At 36.5% G+C, this 14,899-nt stretch overlaps 1 protein-coding gene across 8 annotated transcripts in view; it reads left to right on the top strand.

The window, feature by feature from the left end:
- Positions 1-14,899, top strand: part of NSF (N-ethylmaleimide sensitive factor, vesicle fusing ATPase) — a 149,247-nt gene that overhangs the window by 77,610 nt on the left and 56,738 nt on the right. The window lies entirely within an intron of this gene.

Here is a 14,899-nt window from a genome sequence, read left to right as displayed (position 1 = left end):
GAATAGTATAGAGGCAATATTCAAAAATAGAATGGCTGAAAACATTTTAGAATTGATTTTTAAAAACTTAGATTTATAAATACTTAAATTCATGTAGCACCATGAGTTCAAATGGGATAAGTAAAAATTAACTTATATGTAGATGCATTGTAGTGAAACGGGAGAATGCCAAAGAAAAAAGAGAAACGTCTTAGTATTAGCAATGAAGAAATGATGATGACATCCAAAGAGATATCCATCATGTTGACAGTAAAGTTTTTAACAATAGCAAGAGAGATCAGAAAACAGTGGAAAGATATCTTCACAGAGCTAAGTGAAAATAACTGTCAACTTAAAATTTTATACCCAGTTTAATTCTCATTCAGGAGTAAGATAGAATGAAGGTATTTTTTCAGATAAAGTCTAATAGAATTAACTATTAGAAGCTTCCAACAAGTCACAGAAGCTTGTTGGAAGAATGTGAAGCAGGATATACTTGAGACTGAAAAATACTGAACCCAGAAGGAGTGGATTGGATACTAGAAACAATGGTGAACAATGAAATCGGTGAAAATGTAGATAAAATTTGGAACTTTAACTCCTGGTAGTTGCAGAGTAGGTAATTTAAATTGTGCCTGCCACTGAAGACTACCAGAAAGGCTCAATGGAAAGTTTTATTTACTTATTTTTTTGCTTGGAGGCAACAAGAGCATACAAGATCTATGGGGAGAATGGAGGCCCAGGGGCAGAAGGTCCCAGTGTATGGGGTCACTGTTCCTCTGGAGAAATTAGCCAATTCTGGAGAAAGTTGCTAAACAGGTCTGTAACCCTTTTGATTGGCTAGTGAGTGAATGTAAGGGGGAAAGAGATTAGAGCCCATGGCCCACAAAGAGGGGACTCTTGATGAACCTGCTCGCTTTTGAGTTGGGACCATGAAAGGCTACACCATAAAGGCAAATGTTAACCAGAAGTAGACATGTTCTTACAGAGGCTACAGATAAGCTTTGAATTGTGTCATTCTCTAAAACTAGGCTGAGGGTTCCTAAACGACTAGTGACCCCGGCATTTGGCAGAATTGTACATCCTTCCTGGAGGAAGGTAGTGTCATGCAAGGTCATAAACTGCTTCTGTAGTTTGCAAATGCAGTGCCTGGCTTATAGTCAAAAGGAATCAGATACACAAAGACATAAACACACACAAAGAAAAACAAAAGATGATAGAAATTGGGCCTCCAGATATTGGAATTCTCAGATATAGTATTTTAAAATAAGTATACTTATCACGCTCAAAGAGAAAAAAGATTGAAAATTTTGGCAGAGCATTGGAAAATGTTAAAAGAAAAGTCAAGTGGAAATTCTGAGAATGAGAAAGTAAATTAACTCACATTGAAGCAACAGATTAGACACATCCAAAGAGAAAATTAGTGAACCAAAAGATATTAAACAAAAATAACCAGAAACAAAGGATGAAAGGCAATAGAGATCAAGACAAGGTCTAGTGCACATATTTAAATTTCCAAAAAGTCAGGAGAAAGAGAACAGAGCAAAAGCAGTATTTGAAGAAAAAGAGGTTTAGAATTTTCTAAAACTGATGAAGAACATCAGTCCATGGATTCCAGAAGTAATAATGAACCTCAAGCAAGAGAAATACCAAAGAATTCTGCATGTATGCTGCTGTTGCTAAGTCGCTTCAGTCGTGTCCAACTCAGTGCAACCCCATAGACGGCAGCCCACCAGGCTCCCCCGTCTCTGGGATTCTCCAGGCAAGAACACAGGAGTGGGTTGCCATTTCCTTCTCCAGTGCCAGAAAGTGAAAAGTGAAAGTGAAGTTGTTCAATCATGTCCGACTCTGCATGTATAGATGATCATTATTAAACAGCTGAAAACAAACAAACAAAAAAGAGAGAAATCTTAAAAACAACTAGAGGAAAAAAGTGAATTATTTTTCAATAAGCACAAATAGATGCCATTTGTCCTCTCAGTGACTTAGCTGGTAAAGAACCTGCCTGCAGTGTAGGAGACCTGGGTTGGGACAATCCCCTGGAGAATGGCTACTACTGCAGTCTTCTGGCCTGGAGAATTCCATGGACTGTATAGTCCATGGGATTGCAAAGAGGCGGACATGACTGAGTAAGTTTCATTTTCACACTTATTCTTCTCAACAGAAACAATGAAAATCAGAAATCAGTTAAATGCCTTTTTTTAAGAGAGTAACTTGTCAACCTAGAATTCACAGTCATATAAATATACAGTAAATTACTGTATTATAATAAAAGTAAACAGGCTATGGCAACCTATGGACTATATAGTCCATGGAATTCTCCAGGCCAGAATACTGGAGTGGTTATAGCCATTCCCTTCTCCAGGTATCTTCTCAATCCAGGGATCAAACCCAGGTCTCCCACATTGCAGATTATTTACCAGCTGAGCCAACCAGGGAGACCCAAAAATGCTGGAGAGGGTAGCCTGTCCCTTCTCCAGTGGATCTTCCCAACCCAGGAATCGAACCAGGGTCTCCTGCACTGCAGGCGGATTCATTACCAGCTGATCTACCAGGGAAGCCTGGCTGTACACATAGCTATTCATATTTGTAGATATCACAAATGAATGTTGAGCAAAAGAAATCAGACAAGAAAGGATCATCTGTGCTGTATGATGTCATTTATATAAAGCTCCACTAAAGTATGGTGTTTAATGATACATGTTCCTTAGTTGGTAAAACTATAAAGGAGAGAAATAGTTACCATAAAAGTCAGATTGTGGTGCCTTTGAGGCATGATGGGTGAGGGGTGTTGGGGAATGGTGGTAAGGAGACACTGCCAGGATGCTGGCACTATTCTAGTTCCTGTTAAGGTTACATGGATGCTCATTTTGTGACAATTCCTTCAGACATACATACACATTTGGGGAACTTTCCCTCTGGGTATGCCATATTTCACAATAAAAAGGTTTAAAAGAGGTGAATTTAATAAGCTTTCAATGTACAAAATGATAATGATGATCAGTGTCATACCATTATTTAAGGGTAGAACTAAAATACAGAACAAACCATGTGGTAAGTGGGTTGAATTCATATAAGATCCTTGTATTATTTGGGAAGAAGATGCTAATGTTAATTAACATAAAGCTTAAGTCATATGTTTATATGAAAATTGTATATAGTTCTCAAGCTCTTCAAGGCATGAGGGGGAGCTGAGGAAGGAATAAATAAAACTCAAATACTTTACAAGCAGGAAGGGAATAACATGACTCAAAGTGTGAAGACACTGAAAATGTAACTTTAAAAAAAGATTTAACTTCCAACAGCAGTCATAATGGTAAGGTAACTAGGATTAAATCTGTTTTAACAGGAAAAATAAAGGAGAAAATTATAAGCAGTTTTGAATTTTCAAGAGCTAATAAATGGTAAGATAGAACGTGTTCATATGGGAATCCTAACATTATCATAAAAATGACAATTCTGCCCATATTAATCTGTAAGTGCTTTTCCAATCAAGTGTAACATGAATTTTTTGGAATTTAACAACTGTTTTATTTGGATGCTTGAAGTGTGATGGAAATTTTGGAGAATAATGAAAACTTACTTATTCCGGTATCAAAACTTACTGGAAGGCTGTAGTAATTGAAACAAGTTCTTTTTTCCTACATTTTTCTTTTGGGGGAGGGCTATGCTGGGTCTTTGTTGCTTCACAGGCTTTTCTTGAGTTGCAGTGATGTGGGGCTACTCGGGTTGCAGTGCGTGGGCTTCCCATCACAGTGGCTTCTCTAGTTGTGGAGCATGGGCTCTAGGCATATAGGCTTCAGTAGCTGTGATTCCTGGGCCCTAGAGCGCGGGCTCAGCAGTTGTGATGCACAGGCTTAGTTCCTCCACAGCATGTGGGGTCTTCCTGGACCAGAGATTGAACCGTGTATCCTGCATTGACAGGTGGATTCTTTCCCACTGAGCCACCAGGGAAGCCCAGTAGTTGAAACAGTTTTATATATGCATGTAAAAACAGACCAAAGAAACTGAGGAACATAGGAGGAACTTATTATGTGAAAAGTGGCTATACAGATCAGAGGGGATATAATATACTGTTCCGTAAATGGGACGGAGATCATTGTCTTTCTGGAGAAAGATAAAGTGTAGTCCATCTCACTTCATACAAAATTACAAAATGGATTTGCAAAAAACAAAATTAAAAGTTACAGAAGAAAAGTTTTAGAAGAAGAATAGGGAAAAGCTTAAAGAATTGAGGCTAGGAATAAATTTCTTTAATACACAGAAATCAGAGATATGGGAAAAATGTTAATTTGGTTACATTAATATAAAGAAAATTCTTTGTCAAATTACACTAAATACAAATGTCTCAAACCAGAGAAGATATTTAAAGTCCATATAATCCACAAACAATTGGCATCTCCTGTAATGAATTCTCTGTAATAACTCCTATATAAGAAGCAAGAGGCTCTATACAGTCAGCAAAAACAAGACCGGGAGCTGACTGTGGCTCAGACCATGAACTCCTTATTGCCAGATTCAGACTGAAATTGAAGAAAGTGGGGAAAACTGCTAGACCATTCAGGTATAACCTAAATCAAATCCCTTATGATTATACAGTGGAAGTGAGAAATAGATTTAAGGGAGTAGATCTGATAGAGTGCCTGATGAACTATGGACGGAGGTTCCTGACATTGTATAGTAGACAGGGATCAAGACCATCCCCATGGAAAAGAAATGCAAAAAAGCAACATGGCTGTCTCAGGAGGCCTTACAAATAGCTGTGAAAAGAAGAGAAGTGAAAAGCAAAGGAGAAAAGGAAAGATCTAAGCATCTGAATACAGAGTTCCAAAGAATAGCAAGGAGAGATAAGAAAGCCTTCCTCAGAGATCGATGCAAAGAAATAGAGGAAAACAACAGAATGGGAAAGACTAGAGATCTCTTCAAGAAAATTAAGAGATACCAAGGGAACATTTCATGCAAAGATGGGCACAATAAAGGACAGAAATGGTCTGGACCTAACAGAAGCAGAAGATATTAAGAAGAGGTGGCAAGAATACACAGAAGAACTATACAAAAAAGAGCCTCATGACCCAGATAATCTCAATGGTATGATCACTGACCTAGAGCTAGACATCCTGGAGTGCGAAGTCAAGTGGGTCTTAGAAAGCATCACTATGAACAAAGCTAGTGGAGGTGATGGAATTCCAGTTGAGCTGTTTCAAATCCTGAAAGATGATGCTGTGAAAGTGCTACACTCAATATGCCAACAAATTTGGAAAACTCAGCAGTGACCACAGGACTGGAAAAGGTCAGTTTTCATTCCAATCCCAAAGAAAGGCAATGCCAAAGAATGCTCAGACTACCACACAAATTGCACTCATCTCACATGCTAGTAAAGTAATGCTCAAAATTCTCCAAGCCAGGCTTCAGCAGTACGTGAACCGTGAACTTCCAGATGTTCAAGCTGGTTTTAGAAAAGGCAGAGGAACCAGAGATCAAATTGCCAACATCCACTGGATCATGGAAAAAGCAAGAGAGTTCCAGAAAACATCTCTTTCTGCTTTATTGACTATGCCAAAGCCTTTAACTGTGTGGATCACAATAAACTGGAAAATTCTGAAAGAGATGGGAATACCAGATCACCTGACCTGCCTCTTGAGAAACCTGTATACAGGTCAGGAAGCAACAGTTAGAACTGGACATGGAACAACAGATCGATTTTTCCAGTGGTCATATATGGATGCGAGAGTTAGACTGTGAAGAAGGCTGAGTGCCAAAGAATTGATGCTTTTGAACTGTGGTGTTGGAGAAGACTCCTGAGAGTCCCTGGACTGCGAGGAGATCCAACCAGTCCATCCTAAAGGAGATCAGTTTTGGGTGTTCATTGGAAAGACTGATGCTGAAGCTGAAACTCCAATACTTTGGCCACCTCGTGTGAAGAGTTGACTCACTGGAAAAGACTCTGATGCTGGGAGGGATTGGGGGCAGGAGGAGAAGGGGACGACAGAGGATGAGATGGCTGGATGGCATCACTGACTCGTTGGACATGAGTTTGACTGAACTCCGGGAGTTGGTGATGCACAGGGAGGCCTGACATGCTGTGATTCATGGGGTCGCAAAGAGTCGGACACAACTGAGCGACTGAACTGACCTGAACTGAAGGGGTAAGAAAAAGACAAACACCACAATTTAAAAAACTGGCAGAGGATATGAAATGGCAGTTTCTCAGAGGAAGAACCCAACTGAAGATAAGCAAATGAAACAATGCTCAGGAAAAAGCATAATTAAAGAAAAATCACCTTATTAACAACCTGATAAAATTTACAAAGGCTAATAATGCCAAAAGTTGATGAGGTTGTAGAGAAACAGGACTTCATATACATTACTAGTCATAGTATAAATTAGATATACAGTGGGTAATAGCTTGTAGATTAATTTGACAGCATCTTATAACAATGAAAATGCACAAACCCCATGACCCATGAGTGCTCTACTTCAAGACAGCTACCCTAGAGAAATACTCTTGCTCTTATGCACAAAATGACAGGTATCAGAATGTTGGTTGTACTGTATGCAGTTGGGGGAAAAGTAGAGACGTCTTGATTCTTCCCAGTAGGAAATAGAATATCATCTTAGACATTAAAATAAATAACAGATGTACGTGGACCAATATGAATAACACCAGAAACATAACATCAATTTTTTTTAAATCTAGTACTATTAAACCCTGTCATTTTCTACTTTTTCTAATTTTTGTTGGTGGTAAAAATGTTTTAAACATTGCCTTTATAACAGCCCTTCTACTGCTTCAAATCTGCTTGTTGGGTGTTTAATCATTTCAGTTTTACCCAAGGTGGTTTTCTCCCCTGCATTCCAGTAAGTTCTTGTTCATATTCAGGTCTCTAGCTGTCTCAGCTGCGTTGGGTCCTAGTATATTACTGCAAGTCTAATGACTGATCTCAACTCTTCGGACAGTCCCGGAGCCAATTCAGTGTTACATTCATCCCTTGTGTCCTTGTGTCAGTTGCTCAGTCAGGTCCGACTCTTTGTGACCCCATGGACCATAGCCCACCAGGCTCCTCTGTCCATGGAATTCTCCAGACAAGAATACTTGAGTGGGTTGCCATGCCCTTCTCCAGGGCATCTTCCTTACCCAGGGATCGAACCCAGGTCTCCCACATTGCATTCAGATTCTTTACCCTCTGAGCCACGAGGGATTTCATCCCTAATACTACAATATTTTTTGCTTCAAATATCTTTGTACAGCTCAGAATACCACGAAAAATAGTCATTACCATTTACTATCTGGATTGAAAGAACTCCTTTTTAAAAATTACTTGTAAGTTGATTTACAGATCATTTAAAAACATAAAGGGAAGCAGAGACTATTAAACTATTTAATAAAAGCTTAAATATAGAAAACCAAATTTTTATCCCATATTTTCTTGATTTTGAAGACATCTGTTGACTGATCAATAGATACTAATGTATATCCAAAATGGGCAGGACCCTCTAAATGTAACTGTTCATCAGTTGTCATGCATGAACTTGTACACTGATTGTAAATTTCAAATGACATCTCTCATAGGTTATAGTTTATCATTATTTCTGGTTCTTCTACTTGTGTCATCAAGACAGTACTTGAAGAATTCTTTTTTTAATTTGGCTTATAATTTTGTTGAAAAGAGGATGGCCATCAGACACTCTGTAATTGCAAAATATTTTTATTTTTAGGTTTGTATGTATACAGCTTTTTAACGGCCAGTCTAATTTTTTAATGTCTGCATCATCTATTTCTTCTTCTTATTTTGTAATACCTGCCTTCAGCATCTGTTGTCTTATTCATCCTTGGGTTTGAGACAGTCTGTTAGCATACCGTCATCTAAAGGCACATAGTCAGATTTTACTTAGAGTGATCCATTTCATCATCTTCAGTAGTATCTCTGGTGCTGCTATCTCACTCTTTGTATTCATCTTTAGATTCATCCAATAATTGCAGAATGTTTTCCTCTGTTGATTTTCTTTTCTTTGCCATTACAGCCATAAAATAAAAAAATCTGAACTGTGTTCAGTTAAAGCTAAAATCATGCAAGAAAGATAGTGGATGGTGTCTAGACTTCTTTTATACCTTTTTGAAAGCAGATATTATACTTCAGGCAACACAGTGAAAGTGCTGAAAGTTGATGTCATCCGGTATTTATTTTACTCTTGCATCATCCTTCAGAGAAATACCATCATTGTTTCATTTTTTATTTTTTTTATTTATTTTTTTATTGTTTCATTTTTTAATAGGACTAATTGATGAGTAATGATGACATAATTTCTAGAATGTTGAAATAGCATAATATATCTTAGATTTATAAAAAGATCCAATGGACCCATACAGTAATTGCAAGATAGAATGAATTTTATTTTATTTTGACCATGCTGCATAGCTTGTGGGATCCTAGTTCACCTATCCAGGGATCTCACCTGGGCCCAGTGAGTGCAGTGTCCCAACCGCCGGACCACCAGGGAGTTCCCAGAATGAGTTCTATTCTATTTTTAAAAAAAAAATAATTTCTGAAACTTCTCTGGTGGTCCACTGGTTAAGACTCTGCACTTCCAGAGCATGGGGTACAGATTCAATAGCTGATTGGAGAACTAAGATTCTACATGCCATGGGGCATAGCCAAAAAAAAAAAAAATTCCCCCCTTTTTGTTCCTGTAGCAGACTTCTAGGGAAAAAACATCATGCGATACCAATTTTTATAAATATTAATACTGCTTAACAAAGAAAATTAAAAACCAAAATTGTGTTTCTAATGGACCCTAATGGTATACTGAGGATTAAACATCAGGTGCAGGTGAGAAGCATTTTATAAGATCTGTTGTGATAGTTTCTACATGGCTGCATAGGTATCTTTGTTGCTGATTTGAAACTTGCAGACAGTTTAAATATGACACTTAATAATAAAACTGAGTTGACAAAGAATTTCTAGGTAGGTATTAATCATAGCTGGGTTTTTCTGATATACTTTTCTCAATTCTTACACCCAGAAATGGCTTGGTGTATTCAGCTAATGGCCCCATGGAGAGTATATATGTGTTACATAATAAAGAAAAGCATCACCTCTGTGATTCTGGACAGTCCAGGCTGACAAAGAAGAACACTTGCATATAGGTCAAACTAGCTAAATATAGAACAGCCATTTTCCAAGGCTGTTGCCAGGGGCTCAGTGGCATCAGCTGTTTCTGTGGGGGAAGACTTTGCACATAAGAACAGAGCTAAAAGTCAGTGAATTGAAGAGGATTGGATTATGGAACTTTAAACTTTTTGGTAAAGGGTTTATTGATGATTCAGCTATATTAATCTGTGAACATTAATCTTGACATCTTCCTTACCCAATTCCTAATTTATTACAATAAGAACTTGCCTTTATTTAAATAACGCACCTGTAGAAATTGATGTTATTGTACTCCCTAGGTTGGGGGAAGGGACCTGATGACAAGTCTCAAGATTAGCAAGGTTCTGAAAAGGTCAGAATTGTACTGAATTATGTTTAGGGAAGATTGCTCCTGTGATCATTAAATCAAGCACAGTGTTCTTATTGTTTCTGGCTTCCCTTCCATACAGATGATTTTTGAGGTTGGACTGAGAAGGAAGTCATGATTCCAGTGGTAACATAAGGCACATTGACAGCAAAATTCATACATTATAACAGCTTTTTGTTTTATGCTGTATTGACAGACAACCTTGAATAAAGGTGTCTTTAAAAAAAATAGCATAAAATCTCACAGCTTTTCAGTCACAGACAGGAGTGTCCTTGTTTTTTATTGAAGACAGCAAGAATTAATACTGTACTGTCTAGAATTTTTTGGCAAAGCTAAGATTGTAGTTTCAATTCTTCATTCTCTATCTTCTCTACAGATAGAAAGGTGAATAGGTTTTGGTGTTGAAGTTTTTTTAAGCAACAAGCTATCATTTATCTTTAGATATCTGTTAATAAATATGGCAATAACTGAGATATTAAGTTATTTTTTCAGACTTTAGTTTTAAAACATTGTGGAAGGAGAACAATTTGTAAGTTATATTCTGGAAAAAAAATATAATGAACCTTAGTTAAATTTTGAAAACCTTGATGAACACATGACTGTCATCTTGCATAAGAATGCATTAAAGAATGAAGAGTATTCCAAATAATGAATAATAGAATGTGTGATAAGATGTTATATTTTTTATTTATTATTATGAAGTAAAACTAACTTTTTTGAATTTCAATGTGTACCCTTTTACGAATTTTGACATGTGTATAGTTTCATGTAACAGTCACAAAATCTAGATGCAGAACATTGACATCACCTCTCAGAACTCGCCTGTGCTGTCCCTTTGCCAATAACTCTTGGTAACTACTGATCCGTTGTCTATCCCTATACTTTTGTCTTTTCGAGTGTCATATAAATGGGACCATAGTATGTAACCTTCTGAGAATGGCTTCTTCCACTCAGCATGTTGCCTCTGAGCTTTCATCTTAGTCGTCACGTGTATCAAACATCCTTTTGTACTCTTGAGTAATATTCCATCCTGTGGATATACCATAGTTTGTTTATCCACTCACCCGCTAGAGAGCATTTGGGTTGATTCTAGTTTGGGGCAGTTACGAGCAGAGCTACTGTAGACCCAGGAGTGGAACTGCTTGATCATACTATGTTTTATCTGGTTTTTATTTTTTAAAGTATATATTCAGGTGTGTTTTAGATCCTTTCCAATTTCCTTCAGGTCATTTTTAGAACCATTTTTCTTCCTACTTCTGACACAGCACTTCATCTTTCATCTTTGTCATGTTTTCCTGATCCTGTTTTCTTTGGGTTGACTTTATTGGAATCATCTTCTGGTACTGTAGCCCAGAATCTGTCTGGCTTTTATATTCCTCCAGCTTAATTATATGATTCATCTCCTTACAGAATCTCATTTGCTTCTATACTCTGCCGTTTGTAGATGACTTTCACATCTATCTTTCTGTCCTCTTTTGTTCAGTTTATATCTTGTTGTCTGGAGGGTGTTTCTAACTAGATGTCCTGTTAACAGTTCAGTCTTCTCATGGTAGAAACTTAAAAAAGAATTTTTTCCCTTCTGAAGCTTTCTTATCATAATCACAGGTAATTTATTACGTTTGCTGTTACTTCCCCTTTCCACTTGCAGGCAGTAAGCAAACCTAAGACTTTTGTGTTTCAGTCATCACTACTCCTGTCACCAAAAGTCTCTTAAAGAGTCTGTTCACCTCATTTACATTCCAGTGTTTCTCGCTGACCTTCCAACTGCGTATTTCTCCTTTTCCATCCTAAAGTCAGGATTAAAATCATCTTGTATAAAGAGCATTCTGCTTTTGCAGTTGTGTGTGTGCATGTGTGGGTGTGTGTTTGATCTTCTCTTTCATTAGAAAGGCCTGTTTCAGGATTTTAGTCCCTATTGTGATAGTACTGTAACTATTGTTTCTCATGTTGGGTAAATTTTATTATCCCGTTTTTAGGGCCTGGATTTCCCCCTTAGCCTTGTGCTCAAGTGGCCCTGCCTGCGTCTGAATTCTTATCTGTTAGTTCCTCTCTTTCTCCTTCTATTTGCCTTTGTTCAGGAATAATTTCTCATACCCCACAACAAGAATACCTGTTATGTAAGAGGGCACAAAGTTGTGCTTGTAGATAATATGATCGTCTACATAGAACATTCAAAAAAATCAACTAAAAAAGGCATAAATAAGAGAGTAAAGTAGTCAGATATAAAATAAATACAAAAAATTATTATCATTTCTACATATATACTGTTTCTGAAATGTAATGTGAAAATCCCATTCATGATTGCCAAAAACCATAAATAGGAATCTTTAAGAAGAAATTTATATGATAAAAAGTACAAAACTTTATTGGGAGACATAAAAGCCTTAAATAGTTGGAGAGAGATATTTAGAACTGAATAAACATGTCAGTACCTCCTAAACTAATTTAGAGATTAAATCCAATTTCAGTCAAAACTTGGCTTTTTGTATGTTTTTAATTGGAGAACGTATTTTTACCCTAGTAGAAGGATTCTAATAATCATGGGGCAGGAAACGTGGTTGAAAGTAACCAAGACAGTTATAATAAAGGAGAAAAAGGTATGGAGAGAAAGAGCTTGCCCCAGCTGCTACTGTCCATAGTATAGGCTGAAAATACCTATCATATGTAAAACTATAAAGCCTGATAGAAATAGTGTCTTGATGAAGAAAGGATTATTGAGTCAGCAATTTTGGATCAGCCTAATATTTGAAGAATTACTTGGATTTTTAGTGTGTGTGTGCTCAGTCACTAAGTCATGTGCGACTCCTGTGACTCCATGGACTGTAGCCCGCCAGGCTCTGCTGTCCATGGGATTTTCCAAGCGAGAATATTGGAGTGGGTTGTCATGTCCTTCTCCAGGGAAGCTTCCCAACCCAGGGATCGAACCTGCATCTCTTGCATTGGCAGGCAGGTTCTTTACCACTGAACCACCTGGTTTGTATTATATATAAAAATTAAACTTCAGATAGATTAAGGAATTATACGTAAAGTAAAAATTTACAAGAGAATAAAATGTAGGTGACTACCAGTGTCTGTAATAAGGGAAGATTTTAAAGATAAAAGTAACAGAAAACATCATAAAAATAAAAATTGATAATGTTGGCTGCTTAAATAGTAAAAATACATTTTTGAAAACCCTTCCATTTACCAAATATATACCATGAGTGAAAGTTGTTCAGTCATGTCCAAGTCTTTGCTACCCCATGGACTATACAGTCCATGGAATTCTCTAGGCCAGAATACTGGAGTGGGTGGTCTTTCCCTTCTCCAGGGGATCTTCCTGACCCAGGAATCAAACCAGAGTCTCCTGCATTGCAGGTGGATTCTTTACCAACTGAGCTATCAAGGAAGCCAAAATATACCATAAGTAAAATTAAAAGCCAGATGGCAAATTGGGATAAAATATGTATAACAAATATAATAATACCCTTAATGTATAAAGAATTTTAATAAATTGATAAAAATTATTAAATCCCAACAGAAAAATGTACCGAGGACATGAACGAGTAATAAGAGAAAAGTTGACAATGGTAAAAAAATATATAAATGATTTTAAAAAGTACCAACCTCATCAATAATTAGACAAGTGCCAATTAAAAATGATTGAGAAATGCCATTATTCATCTGTCAATTTGGGAACTACTTTTTACTTGTGGAGATATATCAAGATAGGCAGTGTTATATACTGTGGTAGGATTATTATAAAATGATAAAACCTCTCTGGAAAAGATTTGCAAGCCTATTTCAAGAGCATTAAAATACTCAACACACCTTTTAACAATTTGCCTTCATGAAGTATTGTCAAAGATTTCAATATAAAAATGTTCATTGCAACAGCTTTTATAACACTAAAAACTTAGAAATTACTAAGTCTTTGACAGTAAAGAATTAATGTGGAATAGAGGAATTAAATTATGAAACCAATCATAGCGATGAAATATTATGGGACATGAAAAATTATAATGTATAGCTGTATACATTGTAATATAAAAATTACAATGTATACTTATAGGCATGGGAAAGAGCTTAAAATACTGATATCTGAACTGAAAAAAGGAATGCAAACTTTTATGTAGTACCAAATTAATATCAGTTATATCTTGCTAGTTGATTTTGGATGATGGTGATTTCTTTACTTTTTTTGGTATTTTTCCAATTTTTTATAGTGATCATGTATTTTGCAAGTTGAACCAAAAATAATAAATTTAGATTTTTTAAAAAGAAACAGTTAATGTTCAAGCAAATGAAAGATGTAATGAGTTTCCAATTTTTTAATTAAGATAAATTTAAAACAAATCTGAAGAATGTTAATAGCATTTATCTTTAAGTGATATGTTGATAATTTATTTTTAACTTATTTCTACTTGTTTTATAACTTTTGCTCAGTTAACATCTAATACTTTCATAATCAAAATTTTGTCTATTAAAAAAAATGATATCCTTACCAGAGGTTTAGTGAATACCAGTCATATCTAATCTTGAATCTCGTTGTGGCCATCATTGATTTTGTCCATGAGTTGTTATATTTAGGTTATGTTTATTTTCACCTGTTTGTTTTACTAATCCCTAATGGTTTTTCTTTTTTAAAAAAAGTCTGTACAGTGCACTTCTGCCTTTGGTTCCTGACAAGAGAGTTAATTACTTAAATATAAATTGCTAGAAGGTTCGTGATAATGTAACCTAATCAATGTTGGCATTTAAAAGTATCTGCATCTATTAGAAGTTCAAAATATATAAACCGATTTCTTTTTCATTATGACTTTATATCCAACAAAATAAAACAGAAATCACGATGTAGAAGAAACAGCACCTGCTTGACTGTGTTCTTTTGATAAATTGGGTGGCTCAGAGGTTAAAGTGTCTGCCTGGAATTTAGGAGACCAGGGTTCGATCCCTGGGTCAGGAAGATCCCCTGGAGAAGGAAATGGCACCCCACTCCAGTACTCTTGCCTAGAGAATCCCACGGAGGGAGGAGCCTGGTAGGCTACAGTCCATGGAGTTGCAAAGAGTTGGACACAACTGAGCGACTTCACTTTCACTTTCACTTTTCTCACTTTATTGTTCAGAAGAAGCAGTCTCTTTTCATGTGATATAACCGAGTATGAATCAAGTCCAGTACCTTCTCCCATTTGTCCAATTTCCAGTCCACCTCTGAGTGGAGTTCCTCTTTAGCTATATACTATGATAAACATTAAACCTACTGCTTTGGGGGCTATCTTCTCACCAAAACTCAGGGAAAATGGGAAGGAGTTGAAATTCATGGAATTAAGAAATGTTTGAGAGTTCTTTCAAAGAGTGAGGTAAGAGATGTGTGTGAATGAATAGTTAGTTCTGATGGATATTCACTTATATCAGTATATAGTGT

Source organism: Ovis aries, chromosome 11 (assembly GCF_016772045.2).
Source record: "Ovis aries strain OAR_USU_Benz2616 breed Rambouillet chromosome 11, ARS-UI_Ramb_v3.0, whole genome shotgun sequence".
NCBI lineage: Eukaryota > Metazoa > Chordata > Mammalia > Artiodactyla > Bovidae > Ovis > Ovis aries.
The sequence above is the reverse complement of the archived record's forward strand: the minus strand, read 5'-3'. Positions and strand labels throughout refer to the sequence as shown.